We start from the raw sequence: 21,113 nt of genomic DNA on the forward strand, positions 1-21,113 counted from the left end.
TAGGAAAGTAAGTTATCATTTTAAGAATTTCATGCATCATTTTAAAGAACAAAAACATGAGATAAAACAGGACATTAGTAATTAACCAAAAGCCATGAAGGAGAGAAACTAAACCCTTTGCTTTTTCAGTAACTGGAACAAAATAATCCTTGTTCGACACCATCTCCACAGAATTTTCAACCCTCCAGCCTCCAACCTGTAAGCTAGATGATCAAATTGAATATAAGAAATAAGTTTTCATATACCAAAACTCTTTGGTCAGTGTTCAGTGACCTCCTTTTACTTTCAAATTGCTAAATTATATTCTTAGACAAAGGTGATTTTCTATTCTTTTATGAAAGCAGCTTTTTCAATATTTACTGCTTACTATATGTGTAACAAAAAGGCTTAAATCATCATTCCCTTTATTAATCTATGTTACATAACATTGTGGGTTCAGATAGGAGGTATAAATCTCCGTCATATTATTCTCTACAACCAAACGAAACTGACACAGTAGCCAAAAACTCTCGTAGAAACGTTGGGACCTGGGATTATGTTTTGGTTCCATTACAAAACCATCATCTTCCTTAGCAGTGAAATAACTCATCTCTCTGTCTTAAGGGGTTGCTGTGAAAATAAGAAAGCTGAGTTATCTGAAAACTCTCTTAGAAGCATAAAGTGCTGTGCACACAGCCAGTAGAAATAGTGATAGTTAACACTGGTATGTCATTTGCATTTATCAGCCACAGAAGTTACCCCGTGGTGTCCCTGAAAGATTGAACCTTCTGGCAGGTCCCCTTATGTAGTAAAGGGTCACTGTATCTGTCGTGTGACCTGTTCTTTTGAAATCAGCAAGAGTTGATATAGTTCAGATACAGACCTCTCTGTGCTTTACAAACCAAACTTCATTCCCCATTAGTTAGAAAAATTCTACTTGAACATCAGCAAAAAACACGGGGAAGGAAACAGGAGTATACCCAGCTGATTTTCCTAGCTGACCTGCAGATATCATCACGGATAGAAATTCTGTCACCAACGGTACTCGAGAGCAATTTTGATCGATGATGTTCTATTGCTATTCAAAAGGTCAAATAGTTCGTGAGAGATCTATCATAGTATCCACACTTACGCTTTGTAAAAGTTTTGAGACTGATTTAAAAACCAGTTCCTTTCTGTTATTGTTATTGTTGTTGTTGTTTTAAATTGAGTCAGTTAGTGTTTCTTTCAGTTTATTGGCCTGCTCTCGTCCCCGTCTTCATTTGAACCCCAGGTGAGCACCATGTCTTTGAGTCTCAGAGATCAAAGTGGTCAGTTCCAACCAAAGCACAGGCAAAGATGACCCGTTGTTGGAATTGTCCTATCCATAGCAACATTTTTTACTTTTTCTCTTTTTATTACCATGCCTAAAGTTTGTACCTAAATCTCATACCCAGATGCTTTAATTATACAGAGCATAACTAATCAATACCAGCGAAATGCTCCCATCATTTAATAGAGCAGATAAAGCCTAAATGTCTAACAGGTAAGGATAAATCATGTGGGCGTGTGAATCACAGTTTTTATCAGAGACTCAGTGGGATCATAATGTATTCTTTCAATCTACACCAAAGGTAGTAGCAGGAAGCTATTTTATAGATTTCTTGGTAATCTGAGCTGATGTTATACCTGTTACAGGACTCTTCCAATAAAATAGAAACACAGCAGGATAAAAAAGATACAAATGGTGATTTTATAACAGTCAATAAAAGCATGACTCTATAGTAATGGAAAATTTGTTCATGAATTGTGAAGTATCAGTGGCTCAGTTGGTGTGGTAATAAAATAATTTGTGTCTTGCCATTGGAACTTTTTTTAACGTGCCAGCGTGTACCTTTAATTTACTGGGTTTTTTCTTCTCTTTGAGAGAGGAGTCACCAAAGGCAATGAAACTTATTAAGAAAATAATGTATCTTAGTCAAATACAGGCGCCTAATCAAAACAGCCTCTTGAATGGCTTTTTAAACTACTTTATAGGCCATTACTTTTATTCATGAAAGAAAATTTCAGCCCATTATGTGAAAAATAAATTTATATTTAGTTCTCTCCTTTCATTCACATGGGAATGAACCATTTTATGTATAAAATAGTTAACCTCATGCCTCCCAAATTAAGAGCTTTCACTGCTTTTTAAGTCATGTGTTGACCTACAGGAAGTAAAATGCAAAAAGAATGAATCACCATTTTATGTGATGATTTAAGTGAGGGAAAAAAAGGCAGAGAAAAAGGAGCCAGGGTCATTTGAGAGAAGGGGCAGAAATGATACGATATTCTATTTGAGCCACCAAAGTATGTTCTAGCCACAAGATTTATCCCCAATCCTCTCCAAAGGGAATTCTACGCTATTTTATAGGTTTCTGTTAGTGTCTTTGTGGATATTAATTGGCTTGAAAAACTTTCCTTGCCTCCACCTCCCCCCAGGTTTCCTAAATTATTATCAATAATTAAAGTAATGGCGGAATCCTATTTTCTAGTGAAGCTACACTGTCCAATTCATGAACTATGATACTCTCCCCCCAGTGACAAGATGTATTCATTTAAATTATATGACTTCATATTTGGTATTAAAGACGGAGAGAAGGTCTTTATTATCTTGAGCATATCGGAAATGAACCCTCACAGGGAGGAGAAGCCACTTACAAATGCTTTCTTGCCTAACAAAACCAATCCAATTTTCTTTAAATTTCTCAGATTTTAAATAAACACTCCTGAGAGCCATATTTGAGAAAGTAGGTTCTATGCTGTTCTTAACAGGAACCCAAGACACATCTATTCTGTCTTTTCCCTTGCCCTTTTGGTAACTTCCCACGAGTCTAGGATGGCTGACCCATCGTTTTTATGAGATGGCAAAGCTTGGCATACCCAGGAGCACACATCACGGGGATGCTCCTGTCAAACTGCACACCCCGCTGCGTGTGTGGGCCTGATCTATATCACACTCCCCTTAAGCAGTTTGCTTAGCTCGTCTCCGTCCTGTTAGCAGTTGCCCCTCTTCTTTTGCTGGGCTGTCTCAGAGTGAGGTTAACCGCTCAGATCCAGCCAGGCCAAGGGCGTAGGAAACGACATCAAAACTCCTGCACGGCAGCGGGTGGTGTTTGCAGGGCCCTCAGAGGTGGAGCAGGAGCAGCCCTGCCTTCCTGCGTCTGCACGAGCCACATGGTGTTAAACGTGCAAACAGCACCGCGGTGCAGGCCCCCATGCTTGGCCGCTAACATTGTCAGGCTAGAGCTCACTTGGTCTTGCTCAGGGGAAACCCCTGGTTGGTTTCCACCCCACCCCCACCCCGTCCCCAATTCATTGAGTGGAAAAACAGCTCCGGGTCGGGTTCGCCACACTCCTTCTGAAAACCTAGCTGTCACAAGGAGGTCTCTTCCAGGAAACTGACCAAGGTTAGGCCACCAGACACCAGGCCCCGTGCACCTATTGCTGTGTCCTCCCCACACCTGGGCAAGGAGCCAGGCCAGCAGGCTTTCCACACATGGCAGTGAACTTGTCACCCTCTGATGGTGAACCTGAGTGCCCTCTGACTTCTTCAGCCCGAACACTTTAAAAAGCAAAGACAATTATTTAAATATTCCCACTGATTCTGAGGAAGCCCGACTGACTTTGTTCCAAAATATTTAGTTACTGGCAGCTTGATATTTCTTTTGCATGTTGTAAGACAGTGGTCAAGGGCTTCCTTCAACCCTGTGAACTACATGACAGCACTAGATCCAAATTATCTAGGCTTCTTTCCTGACCTGATTATCTAGCTGTGTGACTTACCCTGTCTGTACCTCATCTGATCTGTAAAGGAGGAATTAAAGTAGCACCTATCCCATACGGCGATTAGAAGGATTGAAATAGGTAAAATACTTAGCATAGCTCACAGTGTGTAGTAAGTGCTCAGTAAACGTTAGCTGTGGATCCTGATTCGGGCGGTGGGGATTACAGCAATCTGTAACCTAATTTGGAAAGATCAAAAGCAGTTGTTTTCAGTCCAATGACAGACATCCAATTAATCGCAGGTTACAAACTTATTATTAGACCTCTCACCTGCCTGAATTTCATCACTTCTTGGTATCTTGTTCAGTCCTAAAAGGATACAATTTAACGCCGTCAAGTAGATCCAGTCGGGCTGCTTTTCACGAAGAGGGGAAGGAGATGTCAGATGGGAAGTACCGGGTTATAGTCAGAGGCCATTGGGACTCTGATTTAACACTGGGTAGGACACGTGGCAAGTAACTCATTAATAAATAGTAATCATCATAATTCTACAAATCTCATAGGTTTAATTTAATAAACAAATTTTTAAAACGTGAAGATATTAACTATAGAATAGCAGGAAAATATACGGGACTGTTACCATCTTCAGTAGCATGGTTCCTTGCCCAAGAGTAATTTGTCTGCTTCTTCCTTGCTTTTTTGAAGCTGCCATCAACACCCAATGTCTTGAGAGAGTCTCCATTGCCAGCACCACCACTTGGAAACCCCACAAAAATTATATTAGACATGATTACATGAGAGCCCTTATGTAAAGCAGCTAACAAACAATAGGACAGCTTCCTTAGATTCCTTAATTCTTGTCTCCACCTACACCCGTCCCCGTGTAGGAAGAAGGAATGGCACAGAATCTGGGACGCAAGGATTTTGAGAAGAATGGGGCAATGCCAAGGATTAGATCATCCTACCAGTAGTCAATGTTGACTGAATGCTCTTGGTTCAAAAAATAGAGAAATTCAAGATAACATGAGAAGATTAAGAGTACCATTGAAGTCTGTTTATTTAAACCTCTTTATCCAAAGCAACCTTTTTTAATCATGAGTCCAGTCATTTGACTGGGACTCAAGTAATTTTTGTTTTAACTGGTTATAATTCATTGAGAGCCTCCCATGAGTGAGGAACTATACAAGACTCTGTATATGTTATTTCTCATCTTCACACTTGCACTTGGGGTTACCTATGGTCCTTGGCATAAAGATGAGGGAAGAGCCTTGGAGAGGTGCAACTGCTGCCCAAGCTCACACAGGTGGTGAGTAGCAGAGGCTGGGTTCGAACCTTGGGCACAGAAACCCAAGCAGTTCCCCTGTGCCACAGAGCCTCCACTGACGGACAGCTGGTGTTGGACCCAAATAACCTTGATGCGCATCCACTGCAGATAACCTGGTTGGGTTCTTGCCAGAGATCAGTTTGTAACCCCTGCCCCCAATTGAATTCAGCATCAAATGCATGGTAAAGTAAGCAGAAATCACATCATAGAGAAGCCAGTTGGAGAAAAAAAAAGAATGCAAATTCTAGAACTCTCATTTAAAATCCTACCGGATGTAAAACAAAAACCCTCTGCCTAGTAACACAGATTAATAAAAATAATTAAGCTGTGTTAGGCAGGTAATGTTTTAGTCAATTTAGGGTGGGTAAAGCACTCCTGCACAGATTGCAACTTCTGCTCAGAGACTATAAACATTTGCCTTTTATGAGTTTTTAAAAGCAGGTCTTATTTTAAATTCAAAACCTTTGTGTGACATGCAACTGCATTTGATGAAAAGTTATTCCTGCACCGCTTGCGAAGGGAAGCCTAACACTGGGTTCCGGCAGAGGTTTTGAAGTAGAGCGAGGTCAATCTTTAAAAGTAGCCAAGTAGATCGAGCTTGAAATATTAATCGTTTGTTTACCCGTACTCAGTGCATACCCTGTTCATTTACACGGAAATCTCACTTGGAATTTAACAGCAATCTATACCCAACCATCAAATATTTAGTGTCTGTTTAGCAAAAGTAATCGGTAGAACTCAAAGCTACTATTTGTTCTGCTTGATTAATGTTTACCAAGTGGAAGTTTTGGAACAAAATAATACATCCGTGTTCCATACCTTCCTCCGTTTATCAATATCATATCTCCTGATCCTTCTTTGCATCATCCTCTGAAAGTGGAGCACAATGAATATTGTCTTGAATTAAACCTTAATTCCTGTAAAGAATTTGCATTTCACCTGGATGGCAGATGTATCCTTCTCAAAATTCACTCTGGATAAACTAATAGTATATCCACTTCTCACTACCTATTTGCCTTCTCTGCAGAGTCACTGACGGTAGTCAGTTACAGCCGAGAGCAGCGTTCCTCCTATTGTTAACACTATAGGTTCAGAGTCTGATGAATGAATTAATCAGCATCCTCATATGTACTGTGAGGATAATGGAATCCATCCCACCCACTGAACAGGTTGTTTCGATGATTAAACAAGTCATAGTCTAGGAAAACGCTTCAAAAATAGCAAAATGGCATATAAACATATATGCTTATTACTATTGCCAGCCCTTGAACAGTACATGGTAAGAAATATTTGAAAGAAGTTGAAGGGTAGGAAATACCTGTAAGCTCATAAAAATTTGCATAACTTAAATAACCTTGTTCCGTAAAATAAATTAAACGTTGGCCTGGTTTCCTCAAAGCCTGAATTGAAAAATTGAAAATAAAGCAATACCCTTTATTTTCTCCCCTCTCAACTCTGACTCAGAGCGCAGCTCTCTTAATGGAAGTGTTTTTCTAATTCAAAATTATTTTTTTCAAGGATAGAATTTTGTAGCCTAATGCTTAAAAGGCATCAACGCAATGAGTTTCAACAGGGAAAAATTCGGCTGCCTATGAGCCGCGAATGACACCTGATTTACTACAACCAGCCGTCCAATGATGACCAGAAAAATTAAGAATAACTTGTATGAGTGAATTGAAAGTCCTCACTCTGTAATCATCATCTTGATTATCTTGACTTGGGCAAGGTGACAGCAGCAGTGAGATTTCGGGACTGGACAAACTAAGAGATAAGGAAGCCAGGCACTTCCTGTTCTGACAAGGAAATGATACTTCTCTTCCTCCGTGTTGGATCTTGATATTAATCTGATCTTGATTCTTCTGAAAGGAAATGCTGTAGTCTTAATTGCAAAATCGATGCTTTCCTCATAAATCTTTATGCACTATGATATTCATGAGCTTTCTCTGAATTTTAATCCAGTGGAATCTGGGAGGAACAAGACTTTAGATCAAGTTGTCATCAACTGAAAGCACTAAATAGTCCCTAATTTTTTTTTTTAACCTGTCTGTGCTCTCCTCAGGTTGGCTGTTCTTAGAGTTGTTACAACAGGAAACATTCCATGATGAGTATATAGAAATGAGTATCGCAGTCTCTAGAAAAGGTCAAATATTTCTTGACTTTCGGTAAACTGAAATAAGAGAGATTTTGGTCTAAAAGATTTGCTAAGCAATGTTCCCAGCATTCTAGAAAGGAAATTCTCAGTGGCTACTCAAACAGATCCAGTAAAAGAGAGAGGCTCAGTCAGATACTAGTAAAGACAGTGTTTGTGCAAGTGTGTTTTCAGCTCCCCTAGGTCATTATCATTTGAACAACGTTTGAGTTGCTGGAAATTCTTCCTGAAATTCCAAACAATTCACCAGTTAGCACTTACCTTGAAATGTGAGCCATTTCTTTGAGACTTACTTAAACCATCTAAAGTACTCTGCATCTTATGTAGTCCCTAGATTTTTAAAAGCGCAAAACCTGAAAAACCTGGAAAAGAGAATTAATGACATCAGGGAGGAGAAGAGAATCAAGCTTAGAGAACTCAAGGAAGCACCACCAGTGTGCCTTTCTGGGAGGAAGAGGAAGAGAATTCTAGAGGAGGTGAAAATTAAAAGCAGTAGTACATAGTTCACCAACAGCCAATGCATTTGAAAACGACTTGTTATATTTATTTAAAATCACATCTCATTGGCAGTATTCTTCACATCTGGGTCGAATAGTTGCTCTAAATACCACTGGGAGGGTAGTGAGAAGAATAAGGGTTTTTTTTTTCTTTTTAAAGCAAATACGATATTTTATTTTTAAAGAAACAGTAACATTATCTACCGGTCTGTTAAAGCAGTATAGAATCAGTGCATTGATATATTCAGTAAATGAAAATCTGCATTCCTCTCATTTTTGTACCAAGCTCAGCCTCAGCATGGGTGACGTAGAACTGCAGAAAAATCAAAGTCCCATCCTTGAACTTTACAACCACGGTAAATCACCTCGTCTCTGTGTATTTCAACTAAAAGTTCTGTCCCTTTTATTTTGAGTGAAAACAAATCAAAAACAAAAATAAAAATGTCTGGATACTAATCATGACATGTTTTTAATCCTAGGGCCATCTCTTCTAGGATGTACAAATTTGGGGGAGTCGTTTCACCTTTCTTAGCCTCAATTGCCTGAACTAAAAGTTGGATTTATGGTTTAATCGTGGATTGTGTAACTCTTCAAATTGCAAGCTTACATTATAACCTTAATCATGCAGATTTTGTCAGTTACACAGTTCGGCATGGTGTTCATACTGAAGAGGTACTAATTGTTCATATCTTTCTGTCAAATCCTTGCCTCCTGTAGATGTTACTAGCCCATAAGCTTCTCTATAAATGGCTCCAAATGGCCCTATGGAGTTGATTTAATGATTGAGTCTGTTGGGATGCTTATAAGTGACAATGATTTTGATATAAATTCAGAAAACTCTGAAGGAAGTATGATTTTTTTATTTAATCTATTTTAAATTGATATAGTCTTTATTTTTTTTAATTTTATTTATTCATCTGTTTATTTATTTATTTATTTATTGGGTCTTGGTTGCAGTGCTCGGGCTTCTCATTGTGGTGGCGTCGCTTGTTGCAGAGCACAGGCTCTCAGCATATGAGCTTAGTAGTTGTGGCACATGGACTCAATAGTTGTGGCGCACAGGCTCTAGAGCGCAGGCTCAGTAGTTGTGGCGCACAGGCTCAGTTGCTCCACAGCATGTGAGATCCTCCCGGACCAGGAATCGAACCCGTGTCCCCTGCCTTGCCAGGTGGATTCTCAACCACAGCTCCACCAGGGAAATCCTTGTTTAATCTTAAAATATACAAGATGTCAGTTCTACTTAAAGCATTTAATCCTGATTAGTGTAACTAGTTTTCAACCCCTGTTTTCTGCTCCTTTGGAAACATGTTCAATTTCAGCACTAACTTTTGTGGATTATTCTTGGGTTTCTTTTCGCTTTTACCAGAATTTCAATTCTTAGCTCAATTATCCACTGTAATTTCCCTAAGGGTGGCTTGCTTTCTGTATTACTGAAAAATCAATTTTTTTGTTTCTGGATATGAATTGAAAAGTGACTCTAATTAACTGCCACTACCAAGAATAATAATAATAACTACATTGGTAAGTGCCTACATTTATATAGGATATTCTTTCTACCAAAGGAGGATAGAGTACTTGTCCTGTTTGACAGGGTGATAAACAAACTGAATCAAAGTGATCGATTCCATCACCTCGGGTGAAATGTAGTAGCTATTAAATAGTCCACAGCAGTATGGGATTGAAGGGTGAAGCACAAAAACGATTTCTTTCTTTATCATCTTATGGAATGTATCTCCACTGTTGGTGGTCCGTCTTAGACTGCCAGAGAAAATCCCAACTTGCTAGTAATAAATCTCACCTCCTGTCATTTGTGTTCCCACCTTGGATACAGTATGAAGACAGAGCATTGAAATGGGACAAGCATGGGATTACAGCCAGATGGACCTGTTCTCTGATTCCATTTCTTCCACTTAATGAGCTTCCAACTTGGGCCGATCATACAACTTCTGTGAGCAGCATTTACCATCCCCATGTGGTAAATGCAGGATGTGATGATGACTCTTTTGGCAGGATATTATGACCATTAATGATGTACAGTATTCCAGTTGCCTAGTGTATACTTCAGTACTCCACACATGATAATTCCTCAAGAAGGAAAGTACGGAATTGACATCCAAGGCTGAGAGTGGGACTGTGGGGTTTTTTTCCACTTTGATTGGCTGGTCATTGTCTACACACTTTCTGTCTTACTAGTTGGTCCCTTTCTTGGTCTCTTAGAGAAGAGACTTTTCTTCTGACATTTTGTGTCTACTCCCATTGTAGTTTTGCAGTTGTCACTTTCTAGAGTCCCCAGTTGAGGATATTTGAGGCACGAAGAAAACTCAGGGGACTTGCCCCCATAATGTTGATCAGGTTCCAAGGTGCCTAGCTGGGCTGCTTTCTCCACATGTCAGTCTTCTTATGTCTGTTTCATAGACATTAATGGCCGAGTGTTTGGCTGCACTTAGCAGGAGAAATGTGTCTACTCCATCTTGGTCATGAACATGAAACACAGATTTTCTGTATGAATGGAGTTTTTAAAAGATTTTTTTGATGTGGGCCATTTTTAAAGTCTTTGTTGAATTTGTTGCAATATTGCTTCTGTTTTATATTTTTGGGTTTTTTGGCCACAAGGCATGTGGGATCTTAGCTCCCTGACCAGGGATTGAACCTGCACCCCCTGCAATGGAAGGCAAAGTCTCAACCACTGGACCGTCAGGGAAGTCCCCAATATTTATTTTTGAAAATACATCTCTAAAGTATTTCCCTAGCTTCCTACCTTTATAAGCATCCTATAGAAAACGTAATTTAATCTTTTGTCATTTAGGATACGACTATATTGACTATCATAACAGCATAGTATCATAGATGTAGATGCTGTAGGGATTTCCACCCCCCACTAGAAGATAAATCCTAAAAATTAATTTCAGGCAAAAATAAGGTCTCTATAGTAGTTAAATCAGTTGTTTGCATCATCCTATTCTACTTTTTTATGCAGCCACGTATCCTAACGTCATTAGAGACTTTTGTACCTCCCTCCCAATATTCCCCACATCATTTCCAAACCACTCCACTTTGTATTGGTATTGAACTAAAGTCCTAGCTGGCTTTATAAATCCTCATCAGCAACAACACAGAATGCCTGCCCTTGATGGTTTGATAAAGAAAAACAGGGTTCCATCTTAACGATTCCTTTATGGTTATACAATAACCTGGTCAAATAGAAAATATATCCTGTTTAATCCAATTCCTTTTTATTGGGCACTATAATAAGCCAGGCACTGAGCTGGTAGGGACACAAGATGAATAAGATCATCCTTCCCCACGTTGCTTACAGGAGAGGGAGGAGGAGGAAGTCTCACACACTAAGGACAGGTTGAGATGATGTGAGTAATGCTGACGGGCTGGGAGAAGGGGAATGGGGAGAGCCTCTGAGTACAGGTGACCTTTGAGTTGGATTTTGAAGTATGAAAAGAATGTTTTTGTTTAAGTAAAGGGAGAGAGAAGAAGATACAAAAGCAGGAGCACAGGGGCTTGCAGACACCCAGAGACACTCAGTGCTTGGCACACTGCCTGCTCCTCTGGGGATTCTCAGCAGATACTTGTAGAGCTGTTGATTTAAGTTTGCATGATGAGTAGGAGAGATGGGAGAAAGTTGAAGGACTTTTGCGAAACAGTTCTTCTATGTCATTTTCTATTTTATTAAGTGCTTTTGCTGTTTTATTTCTTTTCCCCTGCCTCTGGTATACAGAGATAATATATGCACATTGCAAACTCCACAATGTGAGAACTGACTCTTCCAGGAAAGCATCCCATCAGTAGGCTTCTTTCTCTTTAAAAGAGAAAAAATCATAAGAACGTGAACTGGTTAAATTACTTTGCCGCCTCTAAATGTGGAATCTCGTTGAGTTCTGGAGGGGAAAAAAATTGATTGCCATAACAAGGTCTACTGCTAAACTGAACATATGTTGCTCATAATGTCACTTTCTAAATCAATGAAATTATCATTATAGAACATGTCGACAAATTAGACATGTAAAGTCCCGGCTGTATGTGGGAGAGGTGTAATTTGGCTCCATAAAAAGAAAATTAAACAATAAAATATCAATGACAGATGTAGTTCGCTAAAGATTTTGAGGTTTAAATACCAATTTGTGGGGAAAAAATTATGCAGACAAACTGAGGGTACCAGATAAAAATACCAGTCTTCACGGGAGAGGGAGATTCAGTCTTTTGACCAGATGTTCTAAGACCTTAGCTGTGCCCTTTATTTAACAGATGAGACTACGGACAGGTTCCTAAGTTTTCCGAACCCAAATAAAGTGGGTTAGTGATGATAAAAGAAATAAAGCTAATCAAATAGATGGGTGAAGCCATGTTCTCCAAACCAGGGCTCCTTCAAGTGGAATTTGTGTTATGTTTCTCTGCTTAGAAAGCAACATGACAAAAACCCCCACAGGTTCCAATGTATTTCTAGTTGTGGTTAATTATTCCTAACAATAACAGCATCGTTTAATTATATACGACTCTTAAAGATAAGTATGAAAAATAGTCAACACAACTATTGATGATAAGCTTATTTTATTACTATGACAGCTTTGTATCACAGTAGTAATAATAGTAAAATAAGTGAAAATTAATCATCTCTTATACTCCAATTAATCATCTTTTATACATTGGTTATTCCTAGTGGGTCTTAGACTTTCAATGTCTTTAGCTGGAAAAGTAGATAGACCCAAATTTTTCGCAACATTGAAACCTGGGACAGAGTAATGACATATAAGCAGTAGAAAACACTTGATGATGGACTTTACAAATCTTCAGCATCCTCTATAGATTAAGAAAGGAAACATGATATATACCAAGATTATAGAAATATTAAACCATTTCAACATCAATGAAACTTACTAAGGGACTTCGCTAATCTCTTGTAAATCCTCTCCTTTTCCCCTCCACTAGGCCCCAATCTTAGGAATCAAGAATGGGTTCATTATTGAGTCTCCTAGCATTTAGTAAAGTAACCTGCACATAATAGTAACTAAATAAACACATGTTGAAATAATGTAAAGATGGATAGATGCAGAAATGAAAAAGGAAAGGTTAAAATATTTCCCAAGCAAAAACCATTCATCCTATCCATAAAAGAATCCTGCCCCTGCATGTGGGAAGGTTGTAATCCTGGCCCCCATACAGTTGAGAGGGGCCACATGAATGGTAATTCCACTAATCAGGTGTAAGGGGAAGTGACCTCAGTCACGTCCAGGCTGACCCACGTGGTTGCTATAGTGAGACCCAGCAGAGGGGTCTTTTGCTCCCTCAGTGTTCATGCCAGCTGCTCTATCAGCCTGAATCCCAGGTTAATTGTAATGAGCAGTGTCCTCAGCTAACCTGTGGACATAATGCATGAATGAGAAACAGCCTTTTGTTGTTCTAAGCCCCTGAGATGATCCTGATTGGTACACAGGCAAAGATAGAGTGGCTACTAATATTTCCCAGGAAACATTGCTGCTCCTGTTAAAATGCCACATGGTGTACACCTTTGCAGTCATCTCAGCCTCACTCCCAATCTCCATCCCATTCCCGAAGGGGCAAGTTTGATTAAACTTTAAATATTGCAGTAGTCCATACCTGAAGATTTTCCTCCAGTGGAAAAACTCTTTTCAGAGTGGGCTACTACTAAGGAGACAAGGATGACTCTGCAGAAAATTACACACACACACACACACACACACACACACACACACACCTAAGCAACTTCATTCACTGTCTCCTTAGCCAACACAGAAAAACAAGACTTGATATAAATAACTGGATTACCATGGTCAATCAGGTAGATATTATTTTCTGGAATTTCCTTGTCTAATGTTATTGAACGGATGGTTCCATTATATTGCACACAATATAATTAATAAGAAAAATGACAGTTATATAAAGTAGGAAGAAATGAGGATCTAACATAAATAACATTCCCTTCTGAAAGTTGTAGATAGAAAACTTCCCCAGCATCTGTTGTGGAAATATGGAAACTGATATTTTTAAATGCAGTGTGAAATGTAAAATAAGAGATAAAATGTGGTGAGTCCATATTTGAGGATCCATGCTTGTCAAAATAACACTTCCAAAAAGAAAATCATTTAGAAAGGTTACCCCTCAGAATACTGCCACCAACAGTGCTGCTTTCAGTACTTGGTGTATTTAGTATATCCACACAACATTCAACCCTACCAACCTACAACGCCAAGAGGAAAAGAAGAAGAAACGTACCAGTACAAATAGGTAACCTCCAGACTGTGTAAAAGGAGTCGTATTTCCACAGGCAGGTTAGGACTGGGGAGCCCACCCCTAAACTTGCCACAGAGAGAAAGAAGTTATGATGGGAATCAATTCGTTGCCAATGGAATTTAAGAAGTAAACATCAGGCAATAAGGAATGTGATGTTGCACAGAGTCGTCCTCTACTGGAAGTTAACTCTAGGACCATTTTCTTTATTTTAAAGAGCAGCGGGGGCGGGGGGGGGTACTTCCTAGGTGGCACAGTGGTTAAGAATCTGCCTGCCAGTGCAGGGGACACGGGTTCGATCCCTGGTCTGGGAAGACCCCACGTGATGCAGATCAACTAAGACTGTGTGCCACAACTACTGAGCCTGTGTGTCACAACTACTGAAGCTCATGCACCTAGAGCCTGTGCTCTGCAACAGGAAAAGCCACTGCAATGGGGAGCCTGCACACCACAACAAAGAGTAGCCCTCACTCCCCGCAAGCAGAGAAAGCCCATGTGCAGCAACAAAGACCCAATGCAGCCAATAAATAAATTAATTAATTAATTAAAAATAAATAAATAAAGAGTAGCAGGAGTTCCCTGGTGGTCTGGTGGTTAGGACTTGGTGCTTTCACTGCTATGGCCCAGGTTCAATCCCTGGTGGGGGAACTGAGATCCCGCAAGCCGCGTGGCAAGCCCCAATTTTTTTTTTTTAAGTAGCATCGGAATATAATCTACTAACAGTTCATCAGGCAATGAAGATCACACTTCTCAGGGAGAAGGAGAGGGTCTAAAGGATGCTTTGGCACCTGCATTCTACTTGCTCACAAGTACAGTCCAAGACTAGGCTTATTCCACCTGTCAACTTCTCTAAGAGATTTACTATTCCTGTTTAGATCTGCACGTAGCACATCCATAATCACAACCATAAGTTGTATTTTTTTCTTCAGGCTTTCCCTCCTTCTACCTGTCAATAGAGATAAGTCTTCCAACTACAGTCATCAAAGAAACAAACTTTAAGCACGTAAGGAGCGTGTGCCCAGGAGAGGCAGCAGAAAGGGGACAGCCTGTGGAATCCATCACACCTGAGACCTTAAATCCATCCAGGGATGGGCCCAGATTTTCTGGGACCTAAAACTTACATTTGATAGACACTTTTTAGAATGATACAAAATGACAAAAACAGAATCCATTTCAAATTAAGTCTCTCTTGAGAATGAGAAATCATAGGAAATTAGACATTTTATAAAACTTTAAAACCCAGAAAAATGACATACATGTATTTATTAATAGCTGTTTAACATATCTCAGTAATACCCTTTCTCCCATATGTTTTTTGGCTACATAGTCTTTGATCATCTTTTGATACAATAAATAGTATTGTGTTCTTTTTTAATGAAGAAAATGGAAACGTGATTCCATCTTCCAGAATGACTGACCAGAAAATGGTAGTGGATGTTATTATTACTGTGAGATCTTCCAACTTCACAATTTGTTGCTGGTGATAACATATACATGTTTAGGATCATTGTTGTTGTTTTAATTAATTAATTGATTGATTTCATTTATTGGCTGTGTTGGGTCTTCAATGCTGCACACAGTCTTTCTCTATTTGCAGTGAGCGGGGGCTACTTTTCATTGTGGTGCACAGACTCCTCATTGTGGTGGCTTCTCTTGTTTGTGGAGCACAGGCTGCAGTAGTTGCAGCACACAGGCTCAATAGTTGTGGTGGATGGGCTTAGTTGCTCCGAGGCATGTGGGATTTTCCCGGACCAGGGATCGAACCTGTGTCCCCTGCATTGGTAGGAGGATTCTTAACCACTGCGCCACCAGGGACGTCCTAGGATCGCTGTTAAATGTGGGAGAAACTCTTCAAGTTTCTTTCCTATATGAGCTGCGAGATTTAGAAGAATGTTCTATAGTGGAGCTTCCCAATTGTACACTTCACATTTTGTCTTTCTCCCTGCCTCCCACACAATTCTGGTGAAGGGTACTATTAGGACATATTTATGTCACAATTGGACCTCCGCCCCAGCATTATCAAGTCACAGTGCTGGGGGGGTTAGCCAGGTGGGCATAGGAGCAGCCCTGGAAGCCATTCCTAATCCAGAATCGCTGGCAAACTTTTAACCCATCCCAGAAGTAACCATTCACATAAATGTATGTGTTGGGAAATATAATGGAATACCATTATATCCCATTATAATGGAGGAGAGCTATAACAAATGAGAAGGGAATATGAGTGGGAGAAGGCAGCTATCTTAGTCCATTGGGATCATAATATCTTACTTTTTAAATTTTTTATAAACCTAGGACACTTTATAATAGAAAGGCCAACCATCCCAGCTTACCCAGGATAGTCCCAGTTTTAGCACTGAGAGTCCTGCATCCCAATAAGCTCATTAGTCTCAGGGCAAGCAGAACAGTTAGTCACCCTATCTTATAAACACTTTTCTGGGGCACCTCCCAGGGCTTTGGAGAGGCCGTGTGCGGTAGTGCCGTGGAGCTCATCCTCGTGGTCCACCAGCCTCTCGTGGTCATTCTAACTCTGGTTCCAGACCCTATCCTGAGAGTTATTAGGGTGTGACACTGGGCCATATGTTTCTTTCTCTTTTAACAGTTGTAAAATATGGTTGCTTGAGAGGATTGTATGAAATTATAAGCATCCTGTACAGTGTGGGAAATCAACCCTTGGGAATTATTGTTACAGACTATCATTAACATCAGGACCCAGATGATGTGCATGGTTACTTGTCTTCAATATTTTAATGTAAAATCAGTGATAAAAAATTAAAAGTTAAATTCTGAATTTAACTTTAAGCCAACTCTTCAGAATCTCATCCATGTCATATTTTATGAACTATTTCTATGCAGCTGTATGTTGTGAAAAAAAAGTCACAATTAATTTTTTATGAATTTAGCATCTCAGAGACAGCAACAGTGATATGCTTTATACCAAAAAAACAACTTTGCAACTAAAACCCTTGGAATTAGTACTTTGAAATGGGACCTCATCAGAAACAAAAAGAATTACTTGGAAGAAAACTAGAGTTAAAGACAGAGGAATATCTATTTCATTTTACACTATCAACGTATTCCCTTGATAATTTCAGTGTTTATTCACCGTGGCATCCAAGAAGTTGTTTCTTATTTTTAACAGAACTCTATTCTGCCCTAATGTGGACCTATTTGTCTTATCTGCATCCCTGGGGTGATTAAAAAAATGGTCAACCTTTTTCCTCAGAATATTTCACTTCGTTGTGGACAATTATTGTCCCTTAGCCTTTCCTAGTCAAAGTTAAACAACATTGCGTCTTTACAGCATTTATGAGAGAAGCGGTATGTCAGCTGCAGAATAGCTTACTTGACATTCTCTTTTCTGTGCCTAACATTCAGTAATACTCAATATATGCTCAACTGATAGCCAATTAACACCTGCTAAATGAATAAGCCAATAGCTCAATGTATGAATTGAGAGAAGTCACCAACTTCAATGGACTTCATCATTCTCCTCTTTAAAATATGGAAATTAGATTTTCTTCAGCACTCAGTCCAGCCCTGAAATTCTGCCATCTTAGAATCTTTTTTTTAAATTCTTTATCCCGGATTCTTTCTGAGCAGCCAAAAAACAAGGTACAAAACCCTATAAGAGGATCTGGCCCAACATACTGGCAAGGTTTTATCTTTGCCTCTTTTGTTATTTTCCTGCAAATGTTCATTATATCTGCTTTCTTTTGAAATAAAAGTGCTGGGAATGTAGTCCACTCTCTAGCTCAGAATGTTTTGCTGCTGAGATCATTTCTACTCATGTTTTACCCAACTTCTGTTTTTTGCATACCTGGTTACAGAGATGTATCAAGAAGGTCAAATTGGCAAAATTTGAATATCTGTAGATCAGTCCTTGATAACAGTTCCAAATAATACAACTTAAGAAAAATATATTGGGGGGTTTGTTTGCTTGCTTGTTTTTGTTCACAAAGGCTTACCTATATGGTGAGATGATGGAGTTGGGGGGTAGGTAGAAAAAAAGAAAAAGAAAAACTTCGGGCCCAATCGTGTCAGCCCTCTTAGTAGCCAAAAATATGCTGACCTTCAATTTTTGCAGGATTCAGTTAGTAAGATGATTTAATTGTTTTTAAAATAGAGGACCACCAAGACCAATCTGTTCAGTAGTTTCATGTGAGTGCTGACTACTAATTTCAATCATGATGATACGGTACCCAGACATACCAGTTTCTAATACTCTATGAATTGAAAGAATCACTGTGCCTTCCAAATGGCACAACTTAATCCCACAGAGAAAATGACTCAAGTGGGATGAGTGGCCCCTATCTGTGTAATTATAAATTATAAATAAGTAATTAAAGATTAATTCTAAATCTCAGTAGGCCCTAAGATGGATGGGCCATCTGGTTATTCCTGAGAAGCTTGAAGAGCATCGGTGCCCACATATCCCAATCAATGGTAAGACCTTTTAGACAGGAAAAAATGCAAGAAGTCTCAGTGTTTTGTCCTTTAATGTATTTATTTAATGGTCCCATCTAACTATTCCCTAAACGTTTAAAAAGTTTTCTGATGGGTCTGTTTAATGACTCATAGACTGTTCCCATAATTCTCTTTAATCCTCTTTTTGAAAAGCTGTGAAGATTTAGGAGATTCTACTACTTTATATCTGCCCTTTGTCATCCCTAGTGTGATAAACATCTTTGTATGAAGAATTAGTAAGTCACACACCAAAAGATAGATCTAGTCTCTCCCTAAGAGTGATCTCTGGACAGCTCTCTCCGATGTGCCCTTATTTTCTCCTTATCCTGGCTAATGTATTCGCTGCCAGGATTCAAAACCAGCAGAAACTGTCAGCTGTCTGGGAGTTGTTACTTTCTTCTCCCCACTGCCCTTCATTTCAATGCAGTACATTGTGTACAGCAGACAAGGCTGGGTTCATCAGTAGAGTCATTCAGAAAGCCTTCAGCAGCAGGAAGTTTCTTCCCATCCCCTGTCCCCTCCGTCCCGCCACTCAGCACGCAACCACCCCCTCCAAATAAATCATCCTGCACCCCCTCTTCTCTTTCCAGCCCCACATTCTGCATTTCCCCACCTGATGGCAAGTTAGATTGGCACGAGAAAGAATGGCAGGTCATCTGTCACATCACGTTTTTACGTGGATGACCTCGAGCCAAGGTCAGTAGAGAAACAGTCAGCCATAATCTAGTGGACCATTTTGAGAAATGAAACGTGGCACCTATCACATGAAGCCTATCAGGGCTCTCCCCTGCAAACCAGCTCCCAGGGCCTCCCATGACACTGGGAATGAAAGGTAAGCTCTGCACACCCTGCACAGGTGGTCCGCTGCCCACCGCTCCAACATCGTCTCAGACCACACTCCCTCACCCGACTACGCACAAGCTGTGTAAAGAAACAGCACGCTCTTGCTCATACAGCCTGGTGGCACTAGGAGTTACCACAGATATCCTGGAGATCTATTCTGCAGTGTCAAAAGGCTTGCTGTACATATTCTTTGGCCCAGTAATTTCACTTCTAGCTTTTTATCCTAAAGAAATAGTCATTACATATAAAGAGATCAATGTTCTAGGTTAGAATGCATTGCAAGTTTCTTTACATTGATTAAAAAAGTTGAAAATCCTCTCTACGTCTACCAAGAAAGAAGTTGGTTAAATATACAGAAATTCATTCATATTTCTAAACCCATTAAAATTTGACTGTCTCCTTAAATGTGGGATGTGCTTTGTGACTTCCTTCTAAAGAGTACAGTATGGGAAAATGGGGAAAAGAATAAATTTTACAGTAATGAACAACAACTTAGCCAGGTGATCAATGTCAGTATCGACATGTTGATTTAATCATGTTGTTGGGGCGGGAGCAGGGAAATCCCACCCCAATCTTATCTTGAGAAAGACATCAAATTCCAATAGAGGGGCATCCTGCAAATACCTGTACTTCTCCAAACTGTCAAGGTCATCCAAAATAAGAAAAGTCTGAGATGAGAAACTGTCACAGTCTGGGGGAGCCTAAGGAGACATGACAAGTAAACGTAACATGTCCTGAATGGAATCTTGGAACAGAAAAAGGAAATTAGGTAAAATCTTAAAAATTTTGAATAAAGTATGGACTTTAAAAATTACGTATCAATATTGGTTCATTAATTGAGACACAGGTATCATACTAATGTTAATAGTGGGAGATGTTAACAGAGAGAGAAACTGGGTGTAGAGTATATGAGAAGTTCTCTGTATTCTTTTCTCAACTTTTCCATAAATCTATAACCCTTCTGGGCTTCCCTGGTGGCGCAGTGGTTAAGAATCCGCCAGCCAATGCAGGGGACACAGGTTAGAGCCCTGGTCTGGGAAGATCCCACATGCCGTGGAGCTGCTAAGCCCATGAGCCACAACTACTGAAGCCTGTGCGCTTGGAGCCCGTGCTCTGCAACGAGAAGCCACCGCAACGAGAAGCCCGAGCACTGCAACAAAGAGTAACCCCTATTCTCCACAACTACAGAAAGCAGCAACGAAGACCCAATAAAGTCAATAAATTAAATTAATTAATTAATTAATTAAAATATATAAATAAATAAAAAATAAAGCCCTTCCAAAACCTAAAGTCTATTTAAAAGGGGAAAAAATGGAGGCTGTAGGTGTATATGTAGTCATACAAAGTATGTTACTAATTTAATTTTAAGTGGAAAAAGTAGGTCATCACACAGAATCCAGTGATTATAACAAAAAAAATATACATGCACATATATCTATATTTTATATGTCTATAGAAAAATCTGAACAAATGAACATTAACAGTGGGGTGACAGGTGATTTCTTTTTGCTTACTTTCCAATATTTGACAATTAATACTTAAGTATTAAAAGTTTGTTAAGTTGGTTTTTGTTTATTGCTTTATTCTGATCTTCTGAATGTTTAGATATGCCAATGTTAGCCAGTGATCAATGCAACTTCCTGAAAATTGCACCATACTGGGGACATGGAAATGGGAATAAATTTTGTTGTACCTTGTCTTGTTTTTTAAAAATCTTTTTAATTTAATTTTTACATATTTATGTATGTATGTATATATGTATTTGGCTGTGTCAGGTCTTAGTTGCAGCACATGGGATCTTTGTTGCAGCGTGCGGGATCTTTCGTTGCAGCACATGGGCTCTTCTTTGCGGAGC

The sequence above is a fragment of the Hippopotamus amphibius genome, chromosome 4 (assembly GCF_030028045.1).
Source record: "Hippopotamus amphibius kiboko isolate mHipAmp2 chromosome 4, mHipAmp2.hap2, whole genome shotgun sequence".
In the NCBI taxonomy this organism is placed as follows: domain Eukaryota; kingdom Metazoa; phylum Chordata; class Mammalia; order Artiodactyla; family Hippopotamidae; genus Hippopotamus; species Hippopotamus amphibius.